Source organism: Pelophylax lessonae, assembly GCF_965119305.1.
Source record: "Pelophylax lessonae genome assembly, chromosome: 1".
Classification (NCBI taxonomy): Eukaryota; Metazoa; Chordata; class Amphibia; order Anura; family Ranidae; genus Pelophylax; species Pelophylax lessonae.
This window is the reverse complement of record NC_138768.1, coordinates 263,211,455-263,224,547: the sequence shown is the minus strand read 5'-3', so window position 1 is coordinate 263,224,547 and position 13,093 is coordinate 263,211,455. Positions and strand designations below refer to the sequence as shown.

At 42.1% G+C, this 13,093-nt stretch overlaps 1 protein-coding gene across 1 annotated transcript in view; it reads left to right on the top strand.

The window, feature by feature from the left end:
• Positions 1-5,624, top strand: part of LOC309554335 (septin-2A) — a 219,879-nt gene extending 214,255 nt beyond the window's left edge. The window contains exon 13 of the mRNA XM_082255992.1: positions 5,408-5,624. The gene's annotated coding sequence lies outside the window, so the exon portion shown is untranslated. The remainder of the gene's footprint in view (positions 1-5,407) is intronic.
• The last annotated feature ends 7,469 nt before the right edge of the window (positions 5,625-13,093 follow it).

The window sequence follows — 13,093 nt, the reverse complement described above, 5'->3', positions numbered from 1 at the left end:
TGTCTTTTTCAAAATGGTAATGACCCCATCATTTTTTTCTGAATGATGATAGTCTACATTTAAAGATAAACCCCTCTAAAGGCTGCAAGCCAAGATAATATGTACCCAGTAATAAAATAATCATCTCTGTGTGTTGTTTTGTTTGTTCTCAATGCCAGAAACTTAAATAAAGATAAAAATCAAAGCAGTGCTCTTGAGAATGAGAGGAAGTCTTTTTATAGCATTTGTGGCCAACATGTAGCTATAACAAGTTTTTGTTAATTAGGAAAACATCCACCAATAAGTAAAGCAGGGTATTTAGTTGAACAAAAAGCATCCTCATAAGCGCTTCGCTGTTAGAGCTGCACGATTAATTACTAAAAAATCCCAATCTCAATTCAACCCTCCCTCACGATTTTAATCTGGCATTTCCACAATTCATGTAACAGTGCAGAGCAGTTCCGTGCTCACAGCTGTTAAAGAAAAAAAACAGCTGGCAGAGTTTGTCACAACATTGCTTAGCGCTGAGAAATAAACATTGTATCATTTGGTTCTTTTAGATCAAAGGGATGAACTTCGGTCTGTAAATTAGGTCAGTTTAACCTCTTAAAGACTAAGCCTTTTTCTGACACTTGTTGCTTACAAGTTAAAATCAATATTTTTTGCTAAAAAATTACTTAGAACCCCCAAACATTATATATATATATATATATATATATATATATATATATATATATATATATATATATATATATATACATGTTTTTAGCAGAGACCCTAGAGAATAAAATGGCGGGCATTTCAATATTTTGTGTCACAATGTATTTGCGCAGCGGTCATTCAAATGCAATTTTTTGGAAAAAAATGCACTTCCACGAATTAAAAAAAAAATAACATTTGTATAATGAGAAAGATGATACGCTGAGAATCGTGATCTTTTTTTTTTTTTTATAAGCAAAAAAATTGTGATTCTCATCAATTCCCCATCAGATTACATTGACCAGTGCTGCAGCCATTGGCTGCAAGCACTGAATGAATACTGGGTTTCCAGCAGGATCATTCAAAAGAAGCTGGCCAAATTTTCATATATGTATACCCAGCTTTAAAGCCTCATGCACCATGGATGTCTAAAACGCAACTTTTAAAGGCATTTAAAGTCTTGGGGGTTTTTTTCTGCTTCTAAATGCCGCTCCATGTTCGCGAATGTGTCCTTGTACACACAAGCGCGCATAATGCTAGGTGTGCTTAGTGTGTAAGGGTGCATTCATTTCAGTGGCTGGAATAAATTACTATTCTGTCCAATGAAATGAATGAACGTCTAAACGTGCCTAATCATGTTTGAAAAATGTGGCTTTAGGAATATTTTCCACACACTTTTTTCCTGCCGGGGGAGGGGGGAATTCAGGGGTGTTCAGAAGAGCTGGCCAAATGCCTATTGTGGATGTGGTCTTAGGCAGTGTCTACATCAATTTTCCCAGAAATGGGAATTCGGATTAAAGACATAAAGGAAGCATACCCTAACAGTTCAAGTACGTACACATAAACGAATGCTACAGTATAACCCAGTTATGTCATTGCTGACATAAGCAAACACAAATATGCGTCTATTAAATATGTTTGATGTGGATTCTATACCCATTGACATACAGGTCCCTATTTTAAGACTAATATTTATAGCGCATAAGATATTTGCCCAAAAATTGATATCCTGAAATCCCCCAACAATGAAAGACTGGGGGGGTCAAGCCACTGGCACCCTGGGCACTGTGTGGGTCAAGCCACTAGCACCCGGACAACCAGTGACATCACTGGCTGATGAGGAGAATGAGAATAATCGGTGCTTGCACAGTATCCTTGTTTATTCCTCCTCATCCCCTCTCCATTAGCACTGGGGTCACATTAGCAAGAATAAGAGAAATGCTAGAAATACTAATCTATACCAGTTTGCAATAGTGGAGGAATAAATCACTTCTAATGTTGGATGGCCCATGAGTATGGATGTTGCTGCGTTATGTAAAACTATTAGTTTAGGTTTTTTTTATATTTTAGAATTGGGTGCCTTGAGATTGTGCAGAATTTTAAAGGGTGCCGAAACTGAAAAAACACTGGGGTAGAGTTATGGGGGAGGGGGATGGGCGCCCCCACGGAGGTGTCTTCTTTAAAGCTTTGCCAGCCTCCAATCACCTAAAGTAACAGCCTAAAATCCAGGAGGAGGTTTGGACAGTAGCAAGCAGAAAGTGTATGCAGCTCCTTATAACCCTTTCTCTACCCAGCATTCCTCAGTTTTTGCCTTTGTCTTAGGATTTGGATGCTCTGCTGAAAAAAAGAATTATATTTTTTTGCTAGCCTTTCTGCATGGAATTTTCCTTGATGAATTCAATTAGGAATTTTTTTGCTACATTGGTGCTTGAGTATGTCTTTGTATAGCAGCTATCAGAATTGGCATTTTCTCAGCCTTACCTTTGCAGACTATATCGAGACTCCACTGGACTGGACAGGCGGGGCTAATGAGAAATGGGATTGTGAGCACTGGGGTTTGCATTGTGGTGCTTTCCAGAGCCTTGTGTACTATGTTAGCCGTGGAGTGTTTTCCAGGTCAAGTGCTGTTGAAACAGCACACTCCGATAACAACTCAGGGGCATCAATAACATTCCCCCACTAGGTCAAAGTTCTGCTAGCCCTGACTGCTGTCCTTAATCGGACTTGCTGTCCTCGGAGTCCTTCCTTTTTACTTCTGGTGCATCGCCTTACTCCTGTTTATCTAGAGAGGAGTTCTCCAGTCACAATGTCTACATTTATGGGGAGACTTTTAAAGTTTTTATAGAACTCAGACCACAGAGGTTGCAAGCAGGGCCTCCTCATTTTTTTCCCCGAGAGGCTCTGATAGCAATGGATAAAGTGCCATTGATTTCCGTTTCCCCCTTTAATGCCTGTGAACTAAGCCGTCCTTGCATGGCTCAGTTTACAGGCACTGAAGACCTGTGCCCACACAATTGATCACGTATTCAGGCAGATCTTAGAGGCCTCTGATAGTCTGTATTAATGATTTTCCTATTGATTGCATGGGAATGATATAGGACCTGTCATAAAAAAAAACGGTATGAGTAAAAAAAATGGAAGGGTCATGGAGCAACAGCAAAATGGTCCCAACCAGTGGGAAAATCTTTGCAGTATTGTGTCCTTACTATTGCAAGTGATTGATCTCAGCATTTACCCCCATATCGTCCAATTGTCACATAAATCTTGCACCTATTGCTTTCAAATATCAGACCATGTATGGCTGGTCTTATATGAATGGCAAGATAGTACATTATTTATTTGCTCCAGTACCTCTATATTGTTTTTACATTAAACTTTAGTGTAAGAATGTGTATTTGTAGCCTGGAATAAAGGAATTCCATCAGACATCTGGTCCCCATGAATGCAGAAATTGAACCCAGCTGATGACACAGGGAGCTCCCCATTCCTTGTGCATAGGGTTTGTGAAGCCTCTGCAGACAGAGAAGATTATAATCATAACACTGAAATTCAGACTAATATGATTCAGTTTATAAATAATGGTGTACAGTGGTTTGGTGTTTAGTAAAGCTGATGAATCTACTGTTTAGCTCAAGTAAATTAGTTTTTAAACAGTCCAGTGCATGGAAATATTTCCTTGCAGTAATGCATACATTGTACTACTGTTTGTGTCTCTTGTTTCCATGTCTTCTTAGTTATGTTACACATTTAACCCAAATATTGACTTAACCATGATGGATCAGAGGCTGCTCATTTGGTCACAAAGCCATATGGGGAATTAGGAAGACTATGCAAGGCATGCACATTCCGTGAGCCATGTTTTAGTGACTAATAGTACACAGATCCCAACCCTGCAGTGCTGACAGTGTACCCAGATGTACTTTGTGCAGGTATTTAGTGCTAGTAAGTGATTTGTGTTAAAACTCATTAAATGAGTATAGACACAGGAAGTGTGTTTGTCTGCCTTTTTACCACAGCTGGCAAGTTTAACCCTGGAATGTGCTGCATGTACTTGTGTGCCAGAATGTACATATAGCAGTAAAAAGTGTTTGAAATGCTATTTTGTGATTCCTGATTAACTCTTATTTTCTAAACATATTTAAAGGTTAAGGTCACCTTTGGGAACATTTTACATGTTCTACCCGTCTTTAGGGTTCAACATGTAACATGTTCCTGCTCGTGCAGCTGCGGGGGGGGGGGGGATTTGCTGCCTCTGTGTGACAGCAATACAGGGAGAAATTCTCTGTACCAGCTTTCACTTATTGAAAAGAGCGTGGCTGTACGGGGCTCCGCCCACATGGCTGCATCATTCATTCACAGAGTTCTGTGAATGAATAAACTACAAGTACCAGTGTGATAAAGTGCTGTGCTCAAAAGCCAATGGTTCAATGACCAGAAGAACCATATCAATGTGGTTAACGTAAACAGAGTGCTAAATACATAAATACTATTGGATTGTATAGATAACATATAAACCGATATATCAAACAAAATATTGCGTAGAATGACTAAGTAAACATAAAGCAAAATGTCCACACTCATGGATAAAAAGTCCAACGTGCGTATTCACCAAATGGGAGTGATGTGAATCCAAAATATACAGTGCAGATAGTCCTGTGTTGAATCACAAATGTATCATTAAATGTGAAGGAATTCTGGGATGAACAATTCCACACAGAACCTTATATAAAACACCAGGGATGTGATATCCACCACCGGGGGGGAAATTCTAAACGCTTCCTGGAAAGCGCGGACTCGGGGACCTTACGGTCCCGAGTCAAAAACGGAGATAGATCTCCACAGGAGTAATCCATAAATGGCTCCAGGGGTTTCACACTGCCAGGCTGTAGTTGAAGTTCCACTCTCACGGTAGTATCATAAGCTCCAAGTATCCAAAAAAACAAAATAACTCCACATAGTGTAAAACTATAAGATACCACCATTTATTAAAGAAGTTCCATCAGTTTTGATAAAACAATCCATAAATCTGTCAAACGTGGTCCGCAATGGCTTAACTGGGACTCGACTCGATCCTTTGTGGCTGTCGACATGAAGTTCTCAATCAACTACCACGGTGCTGTTGAGTGCTGTGGTAGTCCATTGAGTCTACCTGGCAGTGTGAAACTGCCTGGCTGTATGATGCATGGGCAGACAGCTTACACTGATGGTCTGCAGAAGTCCTGCATGGTACCAGTGATCTGCTGATTGAAGGTACAATGGCATCCAGAGGAAAGATGAACAGAAAAAAATTATTTGCTTGGGATTCCTAGCACTGTATTATGTAAACCATGTCTGGAGTTTATTTGCTCGAGTTTAAATGAGGATCCATGTAATACTTTATAAAAGTACCTCTCAGTATGAAACACACTGTGTTCTTGCTCTTTCATCTAATTTTTATTTCTTTGAACAGGTTCCTGGAGCAGCATAAAACCTATTGCCGCAGATGGAAACCTGGGCCTAAGATGCTGTGCAACTGGCCTGGACCTTCACCATTTTTCTCCCCCTTTTCTGTCTTTGCTTATTTCTTTGATAACCATGTAACTTGTTTATGTATATTTTTATATTCACCTATTTGATATTAATATAGAGCTTGTAGTGAGAGTACAGAGATGTCTTTGCTCATCGTTTAGAACATTTTTTTTCTCTTCCATCTGTTTCAAACAGGAAGATGTAAGTTTAGCTGCCAGCTGTGTCTATTTGCATTGCCCTTTTATTATCCTAGCTCTGGAAATGTCACCTTTCTTTGCACTTTTCTTCTTACAAGAACCCCTGTTGCTACCTTTGTGCCCGAGACATGATTGGGCTGTTTGTCACTGCAGTTACACATAGGGTAATGCTACATTTTTAACACTATGAATTTAAATTAAAAAATGATACTGGCAGAGCATTTAAGGTACGAAAATAGTTTGCCATTTCTGTCCAGTGAGATGGGAGCAAAGTTTCATATACTAATGGTACTGGACCTGTAAGAAGTGCTTTCCCACAGTGAAAGCTAACTTCTGATTGTAATGCACCACAGCATTGTGTATGACTTTAATAAGCTATTCCTGTTAAACCAACTAGTGCCTTAATTCTGTTGGATGGATTCAGTTCAACTCCATTAAACAATGAAGGATGTGCTGTCTTTTTTTTTTCTTTTTGTTGTGTACAACGGTTAATGTAATCTCTGGATTATCTGCAATAGAGAAGCTTCTTGCCATAGGCACTGAAGGAGTACTGTAAAGGCAATTTGTACTGTGATGAGAAATATTCTGACATAGTTATTTCATTCCACTTTTTCCCTTTTTAGAAGAATCATAAATAACAGATGTGTTAAAAATGAAGATAAAGATCAGGCATGCCACTGTGAAATCACTGTCAGTATCTTGCTCACTGCAGTTGTTTCGAAGCAGGTTTCAAATATCCATACAAGTAGGGAATAAAGATTCAGGCTTTGAGGCCTTGAGCTGGATGATTATTACACACAAAGATTGTCAAATATTCAAGAATTAGTTTAAAGTTAATATAGGGCACTTGGCAGAATAAACCAAATATGAATGTTTCTTGTGAGCATTTGGTAAATAAGTATGGTTATATTAGATTTATTTTACATATGTAGTTTAAGTATAATGCATTCTTACTTTGTTAAAGAGCAAGTCTCACTTTCCGTTCTCCACACTCCATAACAAAGTATGAAGATCATTTGCCTATCAAGCCTGAGTTTTACAAATAACATAATATTCCTGAAGAAGGTTCAGCTTCTCTCTGCGTGTGAAGGTCTTCAGAGGAGAGAATTTAACATAGCAAGCTTTGACTTGTTATATATATATTAAATTATGTAACACACATTCCATCTAAGTAGACTATTTTTTAGCAGGTGCAAAACCTTAATGCATGACCTCTCTGCTGTCTTATTTTAAACTCTGACAGAAGTTATATCTAATAAACTGTACAGACGACTCCAACTTTGCGTGGTGCATTTGTTTTGATGCTAACTCTTGAAGTGTAAAGGAATGTGGACTGAATGAGACAAAATGTTTCCCTGAACACTTTCCCTTTTTTAGCCAACCCTGGTTACATTAGACCATCTTTACTTATTCCTGGATAATAATAAAAAAACTAACCATAAAAAGAAAACTATTTTACTTTTATAATGTGATCACCTGCCAAGTAATATGCCAAGACTACCTAGGGATTATAGGGATTGGGGCAGGGAATATAGTTTAGTGTAGCGTCACCTATAGCCATCCCTGTTCCCTAAACCAAGAAATCCTAGCCTTCTGATACCTGGCTGCCCCCAGGAATACCATGTTCATTGGCTAGAATGTACAGGCGGCTGAAGAAAGGAAGAACAAAAGAGTTCCTGGGGTTCCATGAGTGCAGTTTTCTACAGGAGATGGCTGGGACTGGTGTCAGATGTGCAGATGGGTCTATACAGGCAGCAGGCAAAGAAGAGGTCAGCAAACACTCTTGCTGGCTTATTCTGGTCTTATGACACTGGGCACTAGTGTGGCAGCAATCAGGAACACTGCTGCTGACTTACGTTGGAACTGGTGTGGTGACAATTAGGGACACCATTGCTGGCTTACACTGGTGTGGTGAAACTGTGACGGGGATAAGGAACACTGTTGCTGGCATACACTGGTTTAGTGACACTGGGACTGGTGTGGCGTTGATAAGAAACATTGTTGTGGTGGCAATCAGGAACACTAGATTCTTGCGACACTGTGGCTGGTGTGGTGTGATTCGAGAACTGCGACTAGCTGCATTATTAAGGCTCATTCATGCATGAAGTTAGGGGATGATAAAATCTTGCAGTTGAGCGGTGGTTTTACCGCCCCAGAACCACTACCTCCTTTAGCTGCAAAGCCAGTAGCCAGGGGTGTACACATGCCACGGCTGTGATGCTTTGCTTTGAAGCTGGGGCAGGAATTATACACCCTGTATGCTCACCAATCTTAACTCATTCAAGTGAATGGGGGTGCTTGTTAGAGGTCCAAAGGGTTAAAGTAGGTGGTGAGGAGGTGATACAGTGCCATCTCACTGTCAAATGCTCTCTGAAGAGCAAGCCAAACACAGATGGCTCTTCAGAGAGCATTGCAAATGTGAACAAGTCCATATGGTGGCATTATGATTGGTGTGGTGATTTAGGGACACTGTCACTGGTACGGTAGTGATTAGTGACGCTGACTGACAGCACTGTTTTGGTGAAATTGTACTGCATATCAGAGCAGCCAGCAATTGTACATGATCACCGCCACAGCAGCACAATGTTGTCGTAGTGTGACACTGCACTTGCTCTGGTGACAGTATGTAAAAAAAAAAAAAATACATTTGTGGGCTCGCTTCTAAGCTGGGCTGTGTGTATCCATAGAAAAAACACAGCGTGGCTCGGCCCCACTCCCTCTTCACAGGAATTGATTAACAGTATCAGGAGCCAATGGCTCTTGCTGCTGCTTCTGTGTCCTGAGAAGAGGAACACAGACCACTGCCACTGTGGATGGGCACAGCACTGGCTCGAGATAGGACTCGGGTAAGTATATAGGGGGGTGAGGGGGAGATACAATTACTGGGACATTTTTTTGCTTTAATGCATGGAATGCATTAAGGTATTATGGATTAGGGTAAATAATGTCCTGCTTTTAGAACCACTTTTAATTTAGAAAAACGAAAGTTATAGATATTTTTACAAGCTGGAACAATGTAACTATGCATAATACCATACCTGTGGTATCCCTCTAGAACAGGGTTTCTCAACCAGGGTTCCTCCTAAAGTTGCTAGGGGTTCCTTGAGCAATGGGCAATTTCTGCCTCTCCGATATGTTCCCAATGACACCATTGTTCCTTTTAGCTATCTGTAAGGGTAATCGGTGGCTGGCAACTCTTATCTTCATTATGAGAGTTGCCACCACCCATCTTGGAAGACTAATATTCCCAAGGGACAGTTTCTGCGGTTACGCAGAAACTGTTCCCGTCTGGAAGATTATGAAACCCAGGGTCAACTCATGAGAGTGAGTTTTTTGGAAAAGGGATTCCCGGAGGCGTTGGTTCTAAAGGCATTCACTGAGAGCAGGGACATATCCCCTTCCCGCCCATCTGGGCCCACCTCCACTTTGCAAACCATCCCCAAAGCCCGATTTATCACCGGGTTTAACAATAACTTCAGACATATTTCCCACATTCTGAAGAAACATTGGTCAATATTACTTTCTGATCCCAGATTAGGCCCCCATCTTCCAGCAGCCCCCCATGTGGTCTACAGGAGGGCACGGACCATCAAGAACGTCATAACTCCCAGCAAAATCAACGCATCCACATCCAATAGGCCCTTGGACATCAGGTCATATTTCAGCGACAAAGTAGGCACCTTTCAGTGCAGGAAAAGAGGGTGCCTCACATGTTGCTTTATTCAGCATGGCCGTGAATCCTTCTGTGACTCCTCTGGCAAGAGCTACATACGCCAATTCATCACTTGCACCACAGAATATGTGGTATATATATTACAATGTCCTTGCAATTTACTTTACGTGGGCCGCACCATCCGTCATCTGCGCACACGGATTGGTGAGCACCGTAGAGGTATTTTGCAGGGACTAAATACTAAAAATGGGAAACCACCCCATAGTGTGCCCCGACACTTTGCCACCCACCATAAGAGCCTAGTACAGGACCTTAGGGTGTGGGCGGTTGAGTGCGTACCCAAGGGTTCCTTGTCCAGTAATGAACGTCTCTCCTTGCTTTGCAAGAGAGAGACGTTCTGGATTTATAAGCTTAATACTCTGTCTCCCCATGGGTTGAACGAGGAGCTCGACGCTTACACTGTGGTGTAACTTCCTCTTAGTTGGGCTCAAGGTCGTTATCTGTCTTTTTAAATATTTTTTTTTTTTTTTTTTCACACAATTTTCACATATTGTCTATATATTTTTCTTCCATTTATTTTCCATGATATTTGTTGGTTTGTTTTTGTTTTGTATGTCATTATGTTATTGTTTTATATTTATCATGATTGGACACAAGGTGGAGCCAGAGAGTGGGGGGCAACGCCTCTTCCTCCCCATACCCTATATATGTGCCATTATCAGTTAGCCACAGGAGATCTGAAGAAGGGCTTGGCCCGAAACATGTCATTTCCCTCCAATTGTGGCATTTCCCAATAGCTCCGCCAGGTGACTCTTTGGTGATGCAAGAGCCGGGTCGTTGTTGAGCCACCTCCACACTTCCGGCTACATCGTGGGCCCAGCCCCTGGTGCGCACATCGGCGCTAGGCGCCTGGTGACGTCATCTCCCGGCGCCGCGTCAGCAGGGACTGACGAGCAGCGGCCGCTGCCACCTCGGGCGCGCACCACCACCGGAGCTGCAGGTCGGGGTTTGAGGATACCACCCCTCCATCAACCTCTCCTCACCCCAGGCATCGCCCCATCTGGAGACTCACCCGCAGCGAAGGCTCCCGATCCGATCGAGGCTGTCGGTCAGCCCATCCACAGGTGACACACTGTCCAGACCTTACTGGTGGTAAGGCGTTGTTTCCCTGCCTCTGGGTCCTCCTTGCTGTTTGAGTCATCCCCCCCCTTGGTACTATGTCTACATGCTCAGCATTACTTCCCTGGCACACCATTGTTTTTTCCTTGACCGAGAGCCAATTTTATTGATTTTAATAAACAAGTTTATTATCCAGATCCCGAGCAGCACAAAAGTTTTTTCTTTCTTTTTCATGTCATTTTGTCCGGGAGCGCCATCATACCCGATTTTTTGTGTTGCTATTCTCTCCACCCAGTTGGAATCTGGGTTAGGGTAGGCAGCAGCCCAGACTTGGACGTGACATTGAAGGTGGACCCCCTTGGGACATTGTCCGACCCCATTATCCCAGCCCCGCCGTCTGATTACCGCAACCACAGCGCCAGGACTTTTTTGTTTATACCACTTTTAATTTAGAAAAACGAAAGTTATAGATATTTTTACAAGCTGGAACAATGTAACTATGCATAATACCATACCTGTGGGATCCCTCTAGAACAGGGTTTCTCAACCAGGGTTCCTCCTAAAGTTGCTAGGGGTTCCTTGAGCAATGGGCAATTTCTGCCTCTCCGATATGTTCCCAATGACACCATTGTTCCTTTTAGCTATCTGTAAGGGGGTAATTCTTCCCAATGACGACAAGAGTAAGGAGCATTCTTCCAACTGACTGTCAAACTAATGTGTCATGAGTTGTAGAATATGGGTGTAACATGTTACAAAAGGTGAATTTATTCTTTAATAACCACTTCAGCAGATTTACCCCCTTTCCTGACCAGGCCATTTTTTTTTTAAACGGCACTGCGTTACTTTAACTGACAATTGCGTGGTCCTGCAACGATGAGATAGGCACTTAAGAGCTTTGGGTGGATTCTCTGTGTACAGAAGTCTCAAGTATTTGGACACGGCCCAAGCTTGAGAGCCTCTGAGTTTATGTCAACACCCTGTGCTTCAAAAAAATTCCAGTGATCCAAATTTGCATGAGGGTACAGGGTCACATGATGACCTCATTTGATGCAGTCATGTTCACCCAGTTTCATTCCAGGCCTCTGCAGTTAAGTTTGTTGACTGTGAGACAAGCTTCCTCAGTCCCTGGACTGACCCATGCGCCTATATTCTAAGGTCTATGTCCAATTTACCTGGACAGTTCTCATGACAGATTCCAGCCTTTGTAGCTGGGGAGGTGTCCTAGAGATGCAAACGGTGCAAGGGAGGTGGTCGTCTAGACTTGTCATTCATATTCTAGAACTAAGGTCCACTTGCCTATGCCTGGTGCAGTGGAGCAACCAGCTTCAGGGGCAATTGATGAGGTTTGTCACAGCTGTGGCTTTTATCAATCATGAGGGTGGCATTAGGACTTGTGTTGCTCTGCGAGAAGCAGACTTAATTCTGGCTTGGGCTGAAGGCACATTTCAGCCTTGTCAGCAGTCCACATTCTTGAAATAGACAATTAACAGGCGGCCTTTCTCAGTCATCTGCGCATGAATGTGGAGAAATTGTCTGTTCACCCTGCAGTATTCCAGGACATCTGTCACTGCTGTAGGATGCAAGGCGTAGCTCTGTTGCCAACCTGGGATCCAAAGGGCTTTTCAGTTATGGGCTATCAGGTATAGCTGATAGGGGTGCCTTCAAAAAGTATTCATACCCCTTAAAATCATCAACAATTTGTCATGTTACAACCAAAAATGCAAATGTATTTTATTGGGATTTTATGTGATAGACCAACACAAAGTGGCACATAATTGTAAAATGGAAGGAAAATGATAACCGGTTTCCAAAAATTTTTGCAAATATCTGAATAGTGTGGCGTGCATTTTGTATTCAGCCTCTTTTACTCTGATACCCCTAACTAAAATACAGTGGAACCAATTACCTTCAGAAGTTACCTAATTAGTAAATAGAGTCCACCTGTATGTAATTTAATCTCTGTATAAATACAGCTGTTCTGTGAAGCCCTCTGAACTTTGTTAGAGATTCTTAGTGAACAATCAGCATCGTGAAGGCCAAGGAACACACCAGACAGGTCAGGGATGAAGCTGTGGAGAAGTTCAATGCAGGGTTAGGTTATAAAAAATATCCCAAGCTTTGAACATCTCATGGAGCACTGTTCAATCTATCATCCAAAAATGGAAAGCTTATGGCACAACTGCAAACCTACCAAGACATGGCCATCCACCTAAACTGACAGGCCAGGCAAAGAGAGCATTAATCAGAGAAGCAGCCGAAGAGGCCCATGGTAACTCTAGTGGAGCTGCAGAGATCCACGGCTCAGGTGGGAGAATCTGTCTAAAGGAAAACTATTAGTCATGCACTCCACAAATCTGGCCTATGGAAGAGTGGCAAGAAGAAAAAGCCATGCTGGAAAGAAAGCCAAAACAATTCCCGTTTGTAGTTTGCGAGAAGCCATATGGGAGTCGCAACAAACATGTGGAAGAAGGTGCTCTGGTCAGAAGAGACCAAAATTTACCTTTTTGGCCTAAAAGAAAATCCTATGTGTGGCAGAAAGCTAACACTGCACATCACCCTGAACACACTATCCCCACTGTGAAACATGGTGGTAGCAGTATCATGCTGTGGGGATGCTTTTTTCAGCAAGGACAGGGAA